Source organism: Sminthopsis crassicaudata, chromosome 2 (genome assembly GCF_048593235.1).
Source record: "Sminthopsis crassicaudata isolate SCR6 chromosome 2, ASM4859323v1, whole genome shotgun sequence".
NCBI lineage: Eukaryota > Metazoa > Chordata > Mammalia > Dasyuromorphia > Dasyuridae > Sminthopsis > Sminthopsis crassicaudata.
The window spans coordinates 388,528,049-388,549,646 of NC_133618.1; the positions used below are offsets into that span (position 1 = coordinate 388,528,049).

At 38.4% G+C, this 21,598-nt stretch overlaps 1 protein-coding gene across 3 annotated transcripts in view; it reads left to right on the forward strand.

Annotated features, from left to right (window-relative positions):
• Nucleotides 1-3,464: 3,464 nt before the first annotated feature.
• The window catches only part of CYSTM1 (cysteine rich transmembrane module containing 1), a 98,726-nt gene continuing 80,592 nt past the window's right edge, over nt 3,465-21,598 (forward strand). Inside the window, exon 1 of one of the 3 annotated variants that reach the window (XM_074291552.1) lies at nt 3,465-3,735. The gene's annotated coding sequence lies outside the window, so the exon portion shown is untranslated. The remainder of the gene's footprint in view (nt 3,736-21,598) is intronic. The other 2 variants (XM_074291553.1, XM_074291551.1) reach the window with 2 other exon arrangements.

A 21,598-nucleotide genomic window follows, 5' to 3' on the forward strand; every position in this document is an offset into this window, starting at 1 on the left:
CAATTTGGAACTTTCTTCAAAGGGCTGTAAAACCATGTGTACCTTTTGACCTAGCAATACCACTTCTTTCTGTATCCCCAAAGAGAAAAAACAAACAGGAAAAAGACTACATGTACAAAAATATTTATAGCACTTCTGTTCTGTTGGCAACAAGTTGGAAATTGAGGGGATGCCCATCTACTAGGCTAAACAAATTGTGGGATTTGATTATGATTGAATACTATTGTGTCATAAAAAATGATGATCAGGATGTTCTCAGAATAAAATCTCTAAAGACTTACATGAGTAGATGCAAAGTAAAATGTATAAGTTATAGCAATATTATAAGATTATCAGCTATGAATAACTTAACTATATAAGATAGCTCTGAGGGATTTATGATGAAAAATGCTATGCATACCCAGAGAAAGAACTGATGATGTCTAAATACAGATTAAAGCAGACTTTTTAAACTTTATTTTTCTTTAGGGTTTTGGGGTTTTTTGTCTATGTTTTCTTTTACAACATTCTATTTTGGAAATGTTTTGCATAGCTACACATGTATAACTTATATGGAGTAATTTGCACAGGGTCACACAGCCAGGAAGTGTTAAGTGTCTGAGACCATATTTGAACTCTGGTCCTCCTGAATTCAAGGCTGGTGCTCTATCCAATGCGCCACCTAGCTGCCCCTGCTTGCCTTCTTAATGAGGGGGAGTGGAGAGGGAAGAAAGGAGAGAATCTGGAACTGAAAGTTTTAAAACTAGTGCTAAAATTTTTTTACATGTAATTGGAGAAAAAATACCAAACAAAGTGGCATAGAAAAAGAAATGGATAGAACTCGAAGTTAATTCTATAGGGAAAGGCACTAGTAGTTGAGGCTTCTAGAAAAACCCTCCTAACAAAAGGAAATGTTCTCATAGAATATTGAAGCATGTCAGAGATTCTCAGAGGCAGAGGTGAGAAAAGGGGGCATTCCAAGCTTGGGGATAGACAATACAAAGGTAGGGAGGCAGAAGATAGAAGTTAGAAAGATATGATAGGGGAAAAAAGAAAGCAACTCAATTTTAAAATTAATTTTATTAATTATTTAATGCTTACTATGTACAATGTTCTAAGAACTGGGGATGCAAAAAGAAAGCCAGTTCTAGCTTTCAAGAAGTTCACGTTCTAATGTAAAGAATCTAAAAGAAGAAAACACAAAAGGATGCTGAAAAGTAGGGTTGGGTGAGGAGGGAGCAAGGAGGGGGATAAAGGTAATTGGTGGCCTGGTTTTGAAAGAGAAATTCAAGAGAAAGATGGGGACATGGACAGCCCGGATATCTTCAACATAGAGAAGATCTAATTCAGTTACAGTTGATCAATGATGGACAGAATCAGCTACACCCAGAGAAGGAACACTGGGAAATGAGTGTAAACTATTCGCATTTTTATTTTTCTTCCCAGGTTATTTTTACCTTCTGAATCCAATTCTTCCTGTGCAACAAGAAATTCGGTTCTGCACACATATATTGTATCTAGGATTTACTATAACATATTTAACATGTATGGACTATCTGCCATCTAGGGGAGGGGGTGGAGGGAAGGAGGGAAAATTCAGAATATATGTGAGTGCAAGGGATAATGTAAAAAATTACTCATGCATATGTACTGTCAAAAATTATAACTATAAAATTAATTTTTAAAATGTAAAAATATAAATAAATAAACTAATACAGCCCAACCAGAGACCCTTCACAAAAAGTCTGTCTCTGGAAGACCAGATTAAAGGGAAAAGAGGCGGAGTCTTATGGAGGGGCGTTCCCTGGTCAGTGGGTCTAGTGGTGATGGGCTGTTCCAGGACAAGAAAGTCCTAGGCTCCAAAGGAAGTTTCCGAGTGAGTCAGCAATGGTGGGAACTAGATTTGGACGTTCCAAGAAAGTCGTTGCACAAGCTGTGCAAGCCGTGGTTATGAAGCACTTCAGATGCAAGAGAGTGAAACTTCTGGAGAAATTCAATCTGAATGTAAAGGAGAGGGATGAAGACTGGGCAGGGACGCACTGAGCCGTGACTCACACTTGTCTCACCGGGTTAAAGTTTCCATTTGAAGTTGATGGTCAATTTCTGAGGGTTGGGCATCAGTAGTAACAAAGGGACGTGCACTGGTATGGACTGGGGAAACACACCCTGAGAGTAAATTGATTTCCTACAGTAAAACCTGGAGAAGGCAGTCAATGAACATGACTCCTTTCTGTTCTATGTGCATTTTTCTTTAGTCCAAACCCAAGTCTCCCCAACAACGCCCAGGGCCTGTGGTAAGTCAGCTTTTTCAGATTTCTGGGCACGTCTGTTGAATGGGTTTTTTTTTCATTAATCTTATAATTATAAAATTTTTTTGACAGTATATATGCATGAGTAATTTTTTTTGTAACATTATCCCTTGTATTCATTTTTCCAGATTTTCCCCTCCCTCCCTCTACTCCCTCCACCCCCCATGACAGGCAATCCCATACACTTTACATGTGTTACAGTATAACCTAGATACAATATATGTGTGTAAATACCATTTTCTTGTTGCACATTAAGTATTAGATTCCGAAGGTATAAGTAACCTGGGTAGATAGACAATAGTGCTAACAGTTTACATTCGCTTCCCAGTGTTCCTTCTCTGGGTGTAGCTGTTTCTGTCCATCATTGATCAACTGGAAGTGAGTTGGATCTTCTCTTTGTTGAAGATTTCCACTTCCATCAGAATACATCCTCATACAGTATTGTTGTTGAAGTGTAGAGTGATCTGGTTCTGCTCATTTCACTCAGCAACAATTGATGTAAGTCTCTCCAAACCTCTCTGTATTCATCCTGCTGGTCATTTCTTACAGAGCAATAATTTGAATGGGGTTTTAAAAATGTTTTGAGATTTGCTAAGACAAGATACCTTAAAACAAACGAGTTCTGGTCAAAAAGCACCCTCTTTCACAGCCGTGAATTAAAACTACAGCCCCACTCCCCACTCCCTGCCAAGTCCCTTCAATGTGAACTCTTCAAGACTTCCCATTTCAGAATAAGAGTATTCAAAGCATTTTAAAAGCCCCAAATCAAAGGGAGCAATTGTTATTACTGTTATTTTGACACGAAGTCTCAGGGCTGGGACGGGAGAGCCAAGGGAGTTTTATTTTATTTTTGCTGTCAAGGTAGTTTTTAATTCCAATTAAATTCTTAAATCTAATATGTTTGCAGGAGATATTAACATTTAAAGCATTTTGAGGCGCTTTCTAGTTTTAAGCCATTATATTTAAGCCTTGGAAAGATACAGCGTAAACCAGAGAGAGGGTTAGTAGACCAGGTAAGGTCAAGACCCCTGGGGTAAGGGCTGGCCTCAGCCACACCCCCTAGAGAAAAATCTGTTCCAGTCTGGCCCGAAGCCCGCACACGCGCGTCAGCGCCCGGGGCCCAAAAGAGCCCGGAGCCAGTCCCCGCCCGGCTCCGCTCCGCCCGCCCTTTCCCGCTCCCGGGATCTCGGAGCCTCGGGCGGGTTCGGTAAACTAAGCTGGAAGGGGCTCTGTGACGTCACCTCCTTGGCCACGCCTCATCTCGTAACTAGGGTGATCCCGTGACTTCGACCCCGGTTTCCTTCCCCCTCCCCCTGGAGAGCGCCCGTCTGACGTCAGCACCCGGTGGTTTCAGCCTTCGAAGCGGCAGGTGCAGCGGGCGCTCGCGTTCCTTCTCTCGTCCGGCGTCGGAGTGAGGGTGTTCCCAACTGGTCGCGGCTCCGCCGAGGTGAATTCTCTCAGCCGTCCCTCTCTCTCCCCGAAGGCGGGGTGGGAGTCCCTGGCCAAGGGAGCGCGGAGCCCCGCGGGAAGCTGGGAGATGTGGTCGGGGTCGCTAGTCCGGGAAGCCTGGGTTGGGGAGGGGGGCACCGGCGGAGCCCGAGGGGCGTCCTCGGGGACGCGAGGGCGTGAGGGCGTGAGGGGAGACCGTCTGCCTTGGGAGGTGTCCCGGGCCGGGGGCTCCGGGAGCGGGGAACGAGAAAGCAGAGGGCTCCTGTGGGTCGGCCTTGGGCCGGAGTGGCTCGCAAAGTTGGATCTGGGTGCTGGGACCGGGAGGAGGAGTTGGGGGAAGACTGTCCTGGGCACAGACTCGGGCCAGAAGCAGAGCTCTGCTCGGTGGGGAGAAGGGAGCGCATTGGGATGGCTTTGGGCTTCAGGCAAAACCGGATTTCTCTGGGTAAAGTGAGGAGTCTGGCGACGAAGGAACTCGAGGGATAGGTTGGGTCCCCCCTCCCGAAGGCATGAGTGCCGAGAATGAAATAAACATCCTATCAGTTTTCCGGTAACTCTGGGCGTCCCAGCGAACTCCCTTCTGCTGGGAGGGTTGGGTTGCTCCTAGCTGTTGACCCCAGAGTGCACTTTGTCTGATGTGAAACCTTCAGAGCTTCCAAAAGGCTGACTCCCAACATTGGAGACTGAGGACTTAGGAGCACTTAGGAAATGCACCTGCTATGTGGGGGTAGTGGGTGCACTTGGGGTTGATATTTGAAAAGGTTAGAGAACGGGCCCTTTGTACAGCCCTTGCCGATGGAACGATAACTGTTTTTGCATTAATTTTGCAGTAGTTGTTCATAATGTTTAACGTAATGCTTTTAAAAACTTATACTATGTTTCTACTTTTAATTGATTTGATTTGATAAGTTCTTCGTGTAAGTTACAGGCCGCATAGTCCTACATTTTAGTCTGTTGACAGAAAAATAAAAAGATCTTCAACTAGGACTTGCCGCACCCTATCTCTAGGGATATTAATGAGATGAAAGTGGATCTCAGAACCCTGTATCTCTCTGAGAACTATCCAGATGTGATTCCATGATGATGGCCTTTTAAATATTCATAATAAACCAGTATTGACAAGAGTCAGTCTAGTTTTAAAAGTATGTTAATCCTATATTTAAAGCATTGTTTCAGATGGGCAGTGCCATACAAAAATGAAAAATAGTGCTCTCAAGGAGATTATTCTAGAAGGGTGGGTGGAATAAAAGGAGGGAAAATGGGACTCTTATTCACAAAGAAGTTAAAAACAAGTTATTTGAGAAAGTATATTATCGTGGAGTGGACTTTAAAAATTAAAATCCATTCTTTATTAGTAATGGAGCTTATGTTTTTGAATAATTTCTTTTATGAGGTTTAGCAAGTAATGTCTCAAAGCTTAAGAGATCTATGCTCCCCACTGTTCTGATTTTAATTAGTTTGACTTTAATAACTTGTTTTTAGCATAAAGAAAGGATTCAATAATGTTTTACCAACTGTTACCAGAGGTGAAACAGATTTAATGGTCTGAGCATATTTTTGGGAAAAGAATTTGGGCCCAGCCCAAAGTTAGGGGAGGGAAGGTGAGAACATTTCCGGAAAGGTTAAGATCTTTTAAAATGTAAAAAGATCAGATGCAGCTGGGAGGAGCACCTAGCATTTGTGTACCATCCTCCCACTTATCCTCCCCCATCATTCCCTTCTTACTGTGTAAGAGCTACTTAAAAAGCATTATTTGTGCATTATAAGTAGAGCCAGTATGTTTTTCTACTCAGAAATTATCTCTATAAAATAATAAGTTTGTACTAAATGATCTTTAGAGATATTGGGAAGAGTAAAAAGAAATGAGACTTGGGAACTAGGAATTCATTTTGACTGTAGCTTTCTGACTGCCCAAGATCATTTAACCTTTCTGAATTGGTTTTCTCATTTTTCAGTCAGTCAGTAAATATTAAATGCCTCTTATGTGTTAGGTGTTGTTCTAAGCTCTGGAGAAAGAAAGAAGAGTAAAAGAATGTTTCTGCTCTCAAGAAGCTCACATTCTTGGTAACATGCAGATAATTATGTACAAATAAGCTATGCATAGGAGAAATTGGAAGAGAATAGGAAAGGTTAAGATTTTAGATAGGACTTGAAAGAAGTCAGGAAAACCAAGAGGCAAAGATGAGGAAGTAAAGCGTTTCAGAAATGGGGGACTGCCAGTAAAAATGCCCAGAGTCCGGAAATGGATTGTAGTATTTTAGGGATAGCAAAAAATGTTGGGGGGAGGAGGTGTGAAAAGACTGGAAAGATGGGGAAGTAGAGGGCAGGTTATGTTAGGTTTTGAATGCCTAACAGTATTCCATATTTGATGTGGAGGGAATAGGGAATCTGTATTTGTTGAGTATGAGGTAAGGGGAGGGGAGTATGTGTAACTTGGTCAGGCCTGCATCTAAACATGGTCACTGGCAGCTGAGTGGAAGATAGACTGGATTGTACATTTAAGGCAGGGAGACCAACTAGAAGGCTATTGAGGGAGTCCAGGTTTGAGGTGACCTGGATGGTGTCAGTATGAAGGAAGGGGGCATATGGGAGAGATATGAAGGTAAAACCAATCGGACTTGGCATCTCATGAGATTGGGGGGGGGAGGTAGAGATGAGAGAGTCAGGATGTGAGTCTGAAACCTAAGTTTCAAATCCAGATGATTAGAAGGATCACTTGACTGTAAAGGAAGTTAGAAAGAGAAGAAGATTTGAGGGAAATATTATAAATTCAGTTTTGAATATAATGAGTTTAAGATGTCTACAGGACATCTAGTTCAAGATGACCAATAGACAGATGGAGATATAAGACTGGAGGTCAGCAGAGAAGTTAAGGAAATCATTAAGGAAATGATCATTTTTAATTTAAGAATTGAGCATCGTCAGCATAAAGATGATTATTGAATCATTGGGTCCTGAGATCACCAAATGTAATGGTGTAGAGGGAGAACAGAAGAGGACCCATAACAGAGTCCTATGAGGTACCCATCCATAGTTAGCAGGCCTGACTAGATGAATCCAGCAAAGGAGACCAAGAAGTGAGATTAAAATTTTTGAACTTCTTAGATCACAGAATTGTATACAGATTGTTATCTCCTGAGGTTCTTTCTCTAAAATTCTGTGTCAGGTGATAGCTACCTGGCATATGTATTGGTGTAGTAACTTCTCTTTTTCCTGACAGGAAACTATTTTTCCAAGTATTACCAGTAGTTTACTTTGTTGCTTGTGACCAAGCTAAACTCTGAAAAGGGGAGCCAGAAAGCTGGTGACCTTGAGAAAGGTAATTTAATGCCTTATAATTATTTTGAGGGCTGACGCTCTTTACCCTACTTTGTTTTGTATTCCTAGTGGTTAGCATAGTGCCTAGCACAGTAAATAAATACTTCTTGACTTAAATGGACAGTATGATGATAGGTTGTATTTTAAGGCAAGGATTTTTAGTCTTCCTATGGTGTGGATACCATCCTCAGCTCCTCAAATGAGGAGACTAAAATGGACTGGACAGTCTTTAAGGTCCCTTCTTGCATTAATGTTCTATATCATTATGTGTGAAAGACGAACATGTGACGAGAGGATCCATAAAAAGCTATGACAGAATATGCTGTTTAGTGTTTAACAGTAGACTTCAGAGAAGAAATATAAATCTCATAAAGTATCATTTACAAAAAAAAAAAAAAAAGTTTACCGGAAGTGACTTGAATTCTCTGTGTACCTGCTTTAAAGACTCCACTGGAGAAACAGGTTAGGGAAGTACTTATCACTGAGTGACCTAGCCTCCACTGAATGTGGACTATACTTGGGACTTTTTGCAGGAATTCCAGGGGATATGACTTGAATGATTAGAAATTAGATACCCAAATCACATTAAACTAGCATGTGTTCTTCCTAGACAGTTTCCAAAACAGTTAATTTGATAACATATAGTTTGTCCACTAGCCAATATTTTCCAACGATAGCTTTTAATTTTTTTAAGTCTTGTGGCAAAAAAGAATTGCCTTTAGGGCAAGGGCAATGAAGTAGGACAGCATTTTATGGAAATTTTCCATTGGTTCACCTTTCCCCTACTCTACTCCTAACTTTCCTGTTGGCCCAAAACTGAGTTGAGTGGGGAAAATATTTGTGGGACTTGTGTCCTAAAGTTTTCTAAGCAGGAAGTATTTCACATAGGAGCTATAAAGGAGAAAGAAATATGCTTCCTTAAAGAATCTGACCTGGGTCAATGAGTACAAGACTTTAATGTTGAAGAGGATAGAAATGACAAAAGAACAATAGAGAAAAGAAACATCTTGAATTATGTTTCTAACCTTCAATACATTGAAAATTTCACTGGTTACACAAGATATTCTCCTATTTATAAATACAGGGATTATAGTCATTTAACTACTTTATTACAGGAATGCTGTAAAGAATTAATGAAACACAAGATACTTGAACAAACATTATTCAAACAAAATATTTTCAGTGTAAGGGTGGTAAGTGTTGAAATTTTAAAAAAAGGTTGTAAAACTGGACTAAATATAAGGTTGGCATTACTGTTGATTAACCTAATCCTAAAACCTGGAAAATATTTTAAGTATTTCATTTTCAGTCTTGATCTTTGTATTATATAAATTGGCTCAAATGTACATGAGTCCAGCTTCTTCTGGATCTATTAAATTATTTCATCCCTCAGTCTTTTTATCAGTAGGTAAAAGCATTAGACTGCTCTGAGTTTTATATTATTATCAGTGATTGCCACATAGACTTCTACTTTGGTTCAAATAAGTATTTCATTTATTATTTTCTTTTTCTGAGGCTGTGGTTAAGTGACTTGACCAGGGTCACACAGCGAGGAAGTGTTAAGTGTCTGAGACCAGATTTGAACTTGGGTCCTCCTGAATTTAAGGCTGGTGCTCTATCCACTGTGCCACTTAGCTGCCCCCTCAAATAAGTATTTTAAATAGCATTCAAGGAAGTATCCTCATTCCTTAGAGTAGGAGAGTCCAAATGAAAATAATGCTAATTCTAAGTTAACATGATGAATAAAGTAGTCCTTTCTTAAAATTTTTAACATTAGTAGTCAAGCAGTCGTATTCCTTATGAGATGATGTGACTAAGGACAAAAAAATTAAAACAAAATATAGTTGTTTCCAGTTTACAGATGAAGAAAATTGAGTCACAAAGAGAATATGTGAGCCCTTTAATCCATGGGAGCAATGATTAAGAATTTTGATTTCCATTTGCCTAGCTTTTGACTCTTGAGTTCCAGATCAAGGGTGCCAATTATTACACATATAAAATGGATGGCAACTATTAGAAAGCAAAGAGGTAATTAGGCTTCTCAAATCCCAAATGTAATTTTTTTGTTCTGGGTATTTGTATATTGGGAAAGAAGTAAGACATACACTAAAATCACATACAATATTATTGGGAATTATTGGGAATCCTTTTTAACTCTGAATTTCAAAAGAAATTTATCTCTTTTAGAGTTCCTCTAAAAAGTACTAGAGTAGCTAAATAATTTTCACCCAATGAATAAGTACTTCACCCATTGATTTTCTGGTAGAGGTGGGAGCTTTTTAAAATGTGTGTGCAATAGATACAGCTTCTTTATGAAGACTATGAAGACTAATGAAAAGAAACGTGGCTGGACCAGGAGCCCGAAACAAGAGAGAGTATTTTACATGTGTTTCTTTATAGCTAGCACCTAAGAATAACTAGAATAGTTTTCACTTTTCTCAACACTTCTGTTTTAAAGGTTAAATTAAGGAAATGATTGTTTGAAATGGAAGGAGGAAATTCTCCTTTTAAAAATATTTGTTTAAATGTACTTTTTCCCAGCTCCTTAAAAAGGAATTTAGGAACAAAAAATAATCATTAACAAAGGCCTTGAAGGACTAACCTGGAAAAAATTTCTTACTTAAAAGCAAATAGTTGTGGAATTAGATGAATAAGTTCCCACCTTCACATTATTCCGAATGTAAAAGGAACAATCTGTACATAAAGGGTTTGAAGAAAGAAAGCTACTCTGATGTTACTGAATTTATGGCCCTGTTTGTAAAATCAGAAGTATAGATTAAGAGCCAGCTGCAGACCTTAGACCATCTAGTTCAGATTGCTAGTGAAATGGATTTAAATGAGGGTGGGCTGTGCAAGGTCATTTGTCTCACTTTTCCCCTGCAGAGCTATCTAGGTCTGGGACCAGATACAGATCAGGATAACTAGAGATGGCCCTGAGTGGTATAGGAGATGCTGGCCTAAATAGCAATAATTTCTGCTTTGGCCAGAAACCCTGAGGGTTTTCCCCTCCCTGATTTATTTATTTAAGTTGTTAACTAATTTACCAGTCACCGAATCAGAGATAGGTATGTGCCCTTAGGTTACCTAGATTTCTAATCTCTGAATCCCAAATCTAAGTCTTGATAAGTATTTAGGGAGTTACCTAAACTTTTCCAGCCTGAAATAGCCAGGAGGTCAATGTCATTGGATCAAAGGATACTTTTCCAGAACTCCAATGATAAGAATCTTCCAATTTTCCTAAGCAGCCCATTTCTTGGCATCAGGGCAGTTAAAAGTGGGTTTTCCCTCCAGCTGAGAACAGTAAGGTCCTCAGAGAAATTAAATGACTTACCTGTGGTCACCAGCATAGGAGCAGAGCCAGATTTAAATTCAGGTCCTCACACTCCAAACTCATACTTTTTTCATCTCACATCTTGGGTCTTAAGTTGAAAAACCCCTGAAGACAAGGGATTCAAGGAGACAAGATTTGTTATTCTGACTCTTCCTGACCTGACCCCATTTGGGTTTTCTTGGCAGAGATACTGGAGTGGTTTGCCATTTCCTTCTTCAGCTCATTTTACAGATGAGGAAACTGAGGCAGACAGTGTTAAGTAACTGGCTGGGGTTACATAGGTTTGAACTCAAGAAGAGGTCTTGTCTTCCTCATTACAGCCAAGTGCTCTATCCACTGTGTCATCTAGTGTCATCTAGCTGCCAGAAACAAAATTAGCTTTTTTTTTTTACTCTAAAGAAACAAGATTGACTAGATAAAATTTGTAGTAGTTGACCCTCTTCAGTCTCCTTTGAATCTACCACCTTTTGATTGTGTATGCAGGCAACATGTACTCTTGACTTTTTAGAATTCCAAAGGTTGATGGCCTTCTTTTCCTCATAATTCCTATATTTTCTTCTCCTTTAATCTTTGAAAAGTTGGCTCGTATTTTATTAAGACTAAGCCCACTATTTATATCTTTGATCCTATCCATTTCCTTGTACCCAGCAGTTATTCCCCCCTTTCTTTGTAAAACTTCAAGGTATTCTGACATCCCCTCAATTTAATCCGTTTACTCTTTGTCAAATGCCTGGGAAATTCTGTCCATAGTCATTGCCTTCACTTCTTTGTTCAATTCTCAATCTTCTACACTTTAGAGTTCTGCTGTCACTATTCAATTGAAATCTCTTTTTCCAAAGAGACTAATGGTTTTTGAAATTGCCCACTCCACTTATTTCCCTGCTCTCCTCCTCTCCCCCATTTGCATTTCTGGCTTCTTTGAATTATTTGACACTGTTAACTATTTTATCTTCTCTGGCTTTTTCCTCTCTTTGTTCTTTTTCTACCTATAGGACTATTGTGCCCTTTCCTGGTTGATCTATATACTACTATAATGTAAGGATACTCCAAGATACTGTCCTAGGTTCTTTTCTCTCTTCTTTCCATATTTTCTTGGTTACCTTGTAAGTATCTGTGGATTCAGTTGTCAATTTTATGCAGATGACTCTCTAGATCTCTATCACTTTCCTGAATTCTACTCCCAATTAATCAATCAATTATTTATTAAAATTTATTAAAACCTGTTATGTGTTAAAAACCATTTATTAAATGGTTAAAACCATTAATGTGTTAAAACCATTTATTAAAACCTGTTATGTGTTAGACTTCTGTTGGCACACTGAGTTCTCATATCACCAACTGTCTGTTGTACATTTTAAACTATAATCTGAAACCTAAAATGTCCAAAATAGAGTTTATTTTCTTTCTCATCCCAATGCATCTCTTCCTAACTTCCTAACGTTCAGACCTACAATTTTTTAAAAAATCACTTTAGTGGTTGAATAAAGAATGAATTAGAGTGATGAGAGATTTAAGGCAGGCTGGCCCATTAATAGGCTATTGCCATAGTAGAGGTATGAGGTGATAAGGGTCTGCACCAGGGTAGTGGCTATGTCAGAGGAGAGAAGGGGGTGTGTCTGACAGAACTTGCAAAAGTGAAATTGGCTGGCTTAGTTAGAGAAGGTAAGAAACAGGAATCCAGGTGAGTCCTAGACTGCAAGCCTGATAGACTGAGAAGGGAAAATGGGGTTGCCTTCCATAGTAAGAGAGAAGGGAGGGAAGGAAGATTTAGGCGCAAAGATAATGAATTCTATTTTGGACTTTGAGTTTAAGGTATTTCCTGTAATCCTGTGTGAAATATCTGAAAGGCATCTTTTGTGGAGATACAAGATTGGAGGTCATCAGAGAGATTGGGGCAGGATAGGTAGATCTGAGAAAGCATAAAAATTAAGTCCATGAATTACCTGTTATCTAGGGAAGGAGGGGAAAAGTTGGAACAGAAGTTTTTGCAAGAGTCAATGTTGAAAAATTATCCATGCATATGTTTTGTCAATAAAAAGTATAATAATAAAAAAATTTAAGTCCATGGGAACTAATGATATCAGTATAAGAGAAGAAAAGTATCCATGACAGAGCCCTAAGGTTCTCCAGGTTAGAGTATGTGATCTGGAGGAGAATTCAGAGCAATCAGAAAGGTAGGAGGAAAACCAGGAGAGAGTGGTGACTCAAAAACCTAGAGAGAAAGGAGTATCAAGGAGAAGAGGATGATCAGATCATTGGTGACTTTAGAGAAAGCAATGTCGTGGGATTGTAAGGTCAGGAACTAGAGTGTAAAATGAGAGTGAGAAGGGAGAATATAAACACACCTAATGTAGACGGCCTTCTAAGAGAAATTTAGCTACAAAGGGAGATAAAGGCCAATAGGTAGTCTGAATAAAAGATTTATGTGAGGGTTTTTTCAGGATTGGGGAGATGTGGGCATGTTTGTAGGCAGTAGAAAATGAGCTAGTAGTGAGAGGTTGAAAATAAATGAGGGGATGACAGAGGAGGGCAATCTCTTTAGAAGGGGGCAGGATCAAATAGGATCATTTGAACTAGTAGAAGGATTAGCTTTAGTAGTTACTTCATCATGTGGAGCCAGGGGAATCTATGAGAGGTTTGAGGAGAGAGAAAAAGGATTGGAAGAGTTGCTGTGGAAAGTGAGATTGTCAGTTTATAACAGAGCTATAGTAGGATTGCCTAGCAACAATGAAGGCCTAGTTGGGGTTATGTAACATAATTTGTAGTAGATCCAGTCAGAATGGTTGTGTGATTTGTTTTACTTCCATTCAGCACCGTGTGTGGATGTGAAGGTAATGAATGGTTAGAGTGATCCAAGGTTTTGCCCAAGGCTGGGAATAATTGAAGATGATAGAGAGTCTAGCCTCAGTGTAGAGTGAGTTGAATTAGTTCATCAGAGTCAAGATGGAAGGAAAAGGAAAGAATCAGGGGAGAGAGTCTGAGAGAGAATTGAAGAGTAATGCGATTGGCAGCCACAGTGAGAAAGAAGAATGGTATTATTTAAGGGAAGGAAGAGAAAAAGTGAAGAGTGAGCAGATAAGAGGAATTTCAGAATTCTTGAACAAGGTAATAACATTTTTGAGTATTGACAAGACTAAGACTCAGCATATTTGTGTGTGACTGAGGTAGAAGGAATAACTCATGGGAGGTAAATAGGCTGAACTGAGTGATTAGAATTTTAAAAGAAGAATCAGGAGTTGGGGAGTAGAGAAAAATTATAGACCAGGTATTGAATTCACTGAAGTAAGAAGGGGAGTAACCTGGGGATCTGTATATAATAGCTACCAGAATTTTCACTGGGTGAGATATGAATAGCATGAATTTCAAATGAAGAGATGACACTAAACACTAAGTGATGGAGTAAGGAGGAGAACCTGAAAGTAACAATGGGGTACAAGGAGCATTCTAGTTCCCCACCCCCCTTGACCACTAAGCCAAGTGTAATTGAAGGTACAGCCAGTCCTGCAAATGATGGCCAGGGAGGCCACATCAGGGGCTGCCAAGTTTTAGTTTTCTAGTAGATGGAAGGAGTAGGAGAGGAACAGAGATATAGTTAATAAAACTGTCATTCAGAAGGCACAGTGGAAGGGCTGGGTCCAGTTAAGATGCAACTTTGGAGTGAGAGGGTTGAGGGAAATGGGCATGAAGAATTGAGTGATAAAGGGTGTGTAGAGTAGGATTGGGTTGATGACCTATGAGAATTCAGGCACTGGAATGTGAAAGAGAGGGCCACATGTGAGAACATGAGTAGAGAGTTTCACTCTCCACCTTCAAAGGACAGGTGCAGCAGCAGAAGGGAGACCTGAGGTGGAAAAGAGGATTGATTTTTGTATTTTGAGGTTCTCCACGTCCCCAGGCTATTTGGATAGGAGTGCTTGACAAACCTAAAAATAATAAGGTGATTCATTATTATTGTTATTATATCAAAAGAAAGTAGTTTGAAACCAGCACTGTTTTGTTGTTACATTTCATAAAAGAAAATGTTATACTGAAATAAATATACTATATTAAACTCCTGAAACTATACAGTGGAGTTTAGCTCTATTGACATTGTCTGTTACTATTCCCTCTATTCATGTATGAAAAATTTAAAGTTGTTTTTCAAGGTCTTGTGGGGAATAAAGAATAGTAATCTTTTAGTCATCGATATCACAAACTACTTTAAACTCCTATCTCCTGCACAAAGAGAACTAGTTTGGTGACAGTGTTTCTAATTACAGACAACTGAAATGTCATGCTAACATTTGTCCTTGGTAACCTTTTAGCTCTGAAAGGCCTCAGTTTTTAGAAGTCATTGGCTGAAAAGAGAAGGATAGAGAAATTTGTGGAAGGAATATGGATACAGAGAAATGAGTCAATTGACTTTAAACTATGATTTCTTCATTAGCCATTAAATGAGCTGACTTGACAATGTAGATTATACTTTGAATGAATGCATGTTGCTTCCTTAAAAAATTAGTAGCTTACCCTTTAATGTTGATGCAGTGGATTTCTTTGCATTGGTAACTAAGAACCCCTGAGTTAGTTATTTGTGCATGGAGCTGTGGGTACCCTTCTGAAATTTCTTGTTTTCATATAAACCCTAATATGAGGCCAAGAGAAGTGAGTAGCCATCATCTTTTGAAGGGCAGCCCCGTTGGGAAATTGTGCCCTGAAAAGTGACAATGTCAGGTATATATTGGGAGAGATTGAGATCTCTCTAGTCTATCTTTTTAACTGGGAATAGTGGAGGAAAAAAGAGAAGTTCTTTTCTTCTCTCCATAGCCCCTAACTTCTCCATTTCATTGATTTCTTCCTACTTTTCTTTCTAGTCACTACTAGCCCCCTTTTCTATCATCTCCTTTGCTAACACTGCTTTTCTGTCAGATCTTCCTTTGAGGAATAAATAGTCGAAATATAACAGTTACAGTGCCTATCTTTGTGTCCCTGTAGTTAAATTTTTTGTGAAGAAAGGTATTTTTGATTTTCTCAAGTCTTCAGAATATTGAGGTAGGGATGGAGCTAGAAAAAGGGCTGTTAGTGGTGACTTACTGTAAAGTCTTTGATTTTCTTGAACAGTAGCTTCAAAGAGATACTGATCTGTTCTGTTCACTTATCTGTTTGACCCCTCCATCTCAGTCTCCTTTGCTGGATCTTCATCCAAATCACATCTACTAACCCTGTCAATTCTAGATGTACCTCCCATAGGACTGGGTGCTGAGACCTCTTCTTTTCTACCTTTCCACACCAGCATCTCCACTGACCTCCCGGGTCCCATCACCAACTGCCTACTGGGCATCTTGAATTCAATGTCCTATAGACATGTTAAAACTCATCTTCGATTCTCCAAAACCTCCCCCCCCCCCCCCCTCTTCCTGACTTCCAGGTGTGCCACCATCCTTCTGGTCATTCCGACTTGAAACCTAGGTCTCACCTTCTTATGTTTCACATCTAAGCTGGTGCCGTGTCCTGTTGATTTTACCTTCATATGCTCTCTGCCATGTTTCCTTTCTCCTGATATGGCCACCTGTCTGGTGGGGGCCTTCATCGCCTCACACCCAGACTATTGCAGTAGCCCTCTGGTAGTTCTTCCTGTCCCCTCTTTCTCTCCAATCCAATCCATTCTGCCATCCTCTACTCAGCTCTCCCCCACCACCAGAGCTCAGTAAACACCACAAGCTCCCAATATCTCTATAGTCAAATATAAAATTCTGTTTGTCCTTCAGAGCCCTTCATAACCTCCACTTTCCCAGCATTTTCTTTGTTTCAGTGACGTTGGCCTCCTTGCCATCCCTAGAACACTTTACTTGTGACTTTGGGCATTTTTACTGGTTATCCCCAGTGCCTGAAAAACTCTTTCCTCATTTCTACCTTTTGGTATCTGGCTTCTTTCAGATTTCATATAAGATTCTACTATTTACAGCCTATCTACTTCCTTTAACAATTGTTTTTGTGAATTTCCAGTCTTTCCTCCTCATTATTATGTGGAGAACCTTCATTACTATTACTAGCTAGGCTCCATCCCAAATCACTTTATTGGCTGCAGATGCCTGCTGCCTCTGTTCTGGGATGGAAAGCAATCCTTTTATAGTATCATCTTCTAACCACGGAAGTTTAATTTTGGTGTCATCCTCAACTCACTATCATTTATACTAAATAACAACAATAATGATAGCTAGCATTTGTCTAGTGATTTACAAGTATCTCATTTCACCCTCATAACTCATTAGGTAGAAGTTATTATTGTCCCCATTTTACATATCCAATTGCCAGATATTGTTTCCACCTTCACAACAATTCTCTTATACTTATAATAGCCACATTTCAAGCTTATTTCCAGTCTTCATCACTTCTTGCCTGGACTATTGAAGTAATCACCAAATTGTTCTTCCTGTTTCAAGTTTCTCCCAGCCTGATTCACAGACCTGCCAAAGTGAGTTTAATAAAGATCAAGTTGATCCATGCCATTCCCCTACTCAGAAAACTCCTGTGGCTCCTATTGGTGTTAGGATCAAAAAGTATTTAATTTATATTTATTCTTTCAAAAATTAATCTTTTTTTGTATAAGCTTTATAATAAATAGAGTAGAACATGAACATAATTTGTGGTGTGGTTCAAATTAATTTTTTATTTTACTGATATTCTCAGTCAGAAAATTTGAGGACCACTGCTTTAGAGCATGTGAAGGGATACTAATTCTGGCAAGCTCTATATATAATTAGGATGTTGGGGCCATAAAAACTATATTGGAAATCTTAACAGGTAAGATTTTGAGAAATTGAGCACTCTTGCTCTAAATGAAGAAGGCTGTAGCAATTTGGGAGAGACCCTTAGCTCCAGGTTATGTTTCTGTTGTTTTCAGGGGAATCATTTACCACAGTTTCCTTAATGGATTGGTGTTCTGAAAATGGATTTTAGTGAATTTAGTGCTGTGTTTAAAGGAGTTTTTATCAGCTAATAAACTAACTGGCATGTGATTAGCTACGTTCATCAGCCTTCTGGTATAGGCAACTTTTTGCCAGCATGGGAACCTGTTTTTTCTACTCAGTAAAGAAGGCATTTACAACAGTCAAATGATAGGCCCATAGAAAATGGAAAGCACTAATTTTTGTAGGGCATGTTTTAGTTTATATTTAATGTATTTTCTAACTAAAGGCAAGAAGAAAATATGTCAGGCTTAGCTTCTTTGTACCATGGAAAGGGTTCTTTAGACCTCATATAAAGTTCCCAGGTGTGGGTGAAATGAATTTTTGTCTTGCAGATTCATTTGAGATTGGAGGCCATATTGGCTCACAGTCAAAATAGTCTAAAATAATCTTACATACTTAGTATATCAAAACACTTTGTGTATTCCATTTTAATTCATAAAATTCATTTCAATAAAGACAAATGATAGAAACAAACATATAACAACCCAATTATTCTGTGATGTTTGCCTACTATTCTCTTTCTCCTTATTTCTGCCTCTTGGCTTCCTTCAAGTTATAATTAAAACCCCACTTTATACAAGAAAACTGTTCCTGTCCTCCTTAATGCTAAGGCTTTCCCTCTTGGATTATCTCCCACATTTCTGTATCTTGTTTATATTTGGTTGTTTGCATGTCATTTCTACCATTAGACTGTGAGATCCTTGTTAACAGGATGGGTTTTTGTCTTTGTTTATGTTCCTGTTGTAGTGTCTGACAGAAGGTACTCGGTAAATGCTTGCTGATCTGACTGACTTGTACTCAAGTTTTGTGGTAAAGTTCAGTGATTCACTTTATTTTTTACTCATCCAGAGGATTCCTAGTTTTCTACCCTCAATGAGTTTGAATATAGAGTGTTTAGTGTGTTTAATGTTTAGATATTTAGTCTTAATCCACCTAAACTAAAGCAAGTATTTCATGGTAGAATCACCAGAAATCATAGAGTTGAAAAGATCCTTAGAAATAACAGCAGTTACTGATATTTATATAGTACTTTAAGGTTTGCAAAGTACTTAATAAACCTCTCATTTTATCTTCACAATAGTCCTAGGAAATAAATGCTCTTTTACAGATGAGGAAACTGGGAAAGCAAGATGGTATTAAGTGTCTGAGACTGAATTTGAATGTCTTTTTGACTGTTGAGTCCAGCATTTCACTCATGTGCTATTTACTCTCATCTAATTCAGTCACTACCCAGAGGGGATGGAACTTGAACTGGGTCTTAAAAACAGTTAGGCTAGGTGGCAGGGTGTTGCATCACTTCTCCTCTTTTATAAAAAACCTTTTACATTGCTTTTCCTTATAGCATTACTCCCAAATGACTTATCTAAGCCAAATTTCCATTCTCAGGTATCCCCTGCCTAATTTTTTGCATTCTGCTTTCCAATGCCTAGATTCAATCAAAATTATATATTTGACAGTCATTGATTTCATACTTCTTCCTTCTGTTGGTCACTGCTGTTATTTTAAAATTTTTTTTTATATCACTATAACTAGCTTTCTGCTACTACTACTCACTTTCCTTAAAGTAAAAAACAAAAGAAAACAAAATAAAAAAGTTCCTTGTAATCCTTTAGTCATACTAATCCAGTTATGCAAAATACGGGTTCACATATTAATCATATCTGAAGAGATATGTCTTTTTCTGCACTACTACACTGTGGGCTTGTTTTTAGTCCTCTGGAGTCATGGTTACATTGATCAGTGTTTTTAAGTTTTTCAAAGTTTTTTCTTTACAATGTTGTAACTATATCTTGGTTCTCCTCACTTCACACAAGTCTTGTCAGGTTTTTCTGGCTATATCCTTTCCATCATTTTTTATGGCATGATCGTATTACATTTAGCATCTACATACCAATAGCAGTTCTCCAATTTCCTTTATTTCTGCTACTTTGCTACTGTAAAAAGTACTGCTATATTTTTGTAACATGGGTACTTTTTCACTTTCTCTTCCTAATAACAATTTGCTAGGTTAAAGGGGTAAAGATCACAAGTTAATGTGTGTAGAGTTACAATGCCAAGATACAAAAAACCTATTTTAAGTCGTCATTCTTGTTCTTTGCCATAGTTGACTATACCTTTAAGCTCTCTCATTTTGCTATCACATCCAAAGAACTGATGGAATCTGAATGCAAATTAAAGCATACTGTTTTCACTTTATTTTATTTTTTTGTGGTTCTTTTACAACATGAATAACATGGAAATATGTTTTACATGATATACATGTAATCTCTATCAAATTTCTTACTGTCTTAGGGGAAAGGGGGAAGAGGCAGAAAATTTGGAACTCAAAATTTAAAAAATGTAAAAATTATTTTTACATAATGGGACAAAAAATACTATACCTTAAAAAATTTCATTTGTCATGAAAAAAGGAAAAAATAATTCTGTTCAGTGGACAGAAGTTATTTTTTTTTTGTGTGTTAACTCTGGCCTTTTTGCCAGGTAAAATGAGACCCCCCAGAATTTTTTGACATGATAAAAGAAGCTATCCAACAAGGTCTTTATTCAGATACTTTAAAAAGAGCTTATTTTTGAAGTTGAAGTGGTGTAGACTTTCTATAATTATGCTCACCTCCCCTATTTTCTCCTTCTTCCCTCCGGATATTTTTATTTACAAAATATATGCATGGGTATTTTTTCAACATTGACCCTTGCAAAACCTTCTGTTCCAACTTTTCCCCTCCTTTCCCCCACTCCCTCCCCTTGATCGCAGGTAGTCCCAATACATGTTAAGTATGTTAAAGTATATTTTAAATCCAATATATGTATTCCTTTATGCAGTTAATCTTGCTGCAAAAGAAAAATCGGATCTAGGAAGAAAGGAAAAAACCTGACAAGCTGTAATGTTCTTTTCTAAAATGTAATCTCCTCTGGGAGCAGATTTATTTGGGGAGCTTCTAGAGACAACCTTAGTTTCAGTTCAGTTCAATAATCAGCCAGGAGTTAAATGCTTTATTGTTTCCTTTTAAGTCTTGTCTCCTTCCTGGGGCTCAGTTAGCTTTCTTATAGGCCTATCTCTCTCCTTGGTTCCTGCTGCTAGTCTAAATACTAAGTACATCTAGAGAACTGTTAAGCACCCTGCTAAACAATCACTGTCTCTATCATTTTCACTGACTTAGCACCTTGTAAGAATTCTAACATTTCCAACTTTCTTTTGATTTAGAACATAGGTGGTCATGACCTCCCTGACTTCTCAGAGATGGGAACCCCAAAAAAGGAGGTGATCACGCCCTCCCTGACATCTTAGGAAAGGAGAAAACACCAAAGGAAATGGGAAATCAAATCAGATTAGTGGGTTTCTGTAGGGGCTCACTCTTTTTTTTTTTTTTTTTTTTTACACAATCATTTTCCCATTTTATTGATTAGTTTTCCTACTTTGTCTGTGGATTGATTGCTGTCATAAAAGAAATTCTGACAAAGTTAGCAAGGCTAACAATTGCAAAGAAATAGCATCAATAGCCTTTCAATTATCAAAGTTAGGGGCTCACTCTTAAAATATAAATCCATCAATATGAGAGGTATTATACATAATTACATAAGCACATAGTAACATAACAGAGGCTAGTAGTGATATAACAAATAACATGAATCAACATGAGGAATTGTATATGTCCTAGAAATAGTCCAAAAGTAATCTATTGTTCATTAGTTCACATGCCAGGAATACAGTAATTCCTGCAGGTTTTGAAGTCCTGCAATAGTCTCATCTTGTGTTAGGGAATCCAATGATTCCTGCTGGTTTTCAAGTCCTGCAACAGTCTTATCTTGTGTTACAGAATCCAATGATTCCTGCAGATTTTGTTCTTAGGACTTCTTTGTTTCCAGATTTTTCTCTTTTTCTGTCTCTCTCTGATGGACAAGGCAAATACGGCTCATTGGCACCCATCTGATTCCTTCTCTATCTGTAGAAATATAAGCACACCCTCTCTTCCAGGCAGTTAACCTATCTAGTCCTTTCTATTTACCACTTTTGTGATTTTTTTCCTCATTACCTGATAATTATATTGAAGCTGTTTGTCCTAGACATTGCCCTGTTGGGTTTTAAAAGCCTGTATTCTCCCCAATTGTAATCTCTTTCTGCTATCAGTCAGCGTTTTGGCTGACTGATCATGTAAATCCCTTTCTGCCATGTGATAGTTTTTTTGTTGTTGTTGTTTTGTTTTTTGTTTTTTTTTGTGCTGATTTGATTGATCACATCAGAGTATTAAGTTTCTAAAGACTCTCTG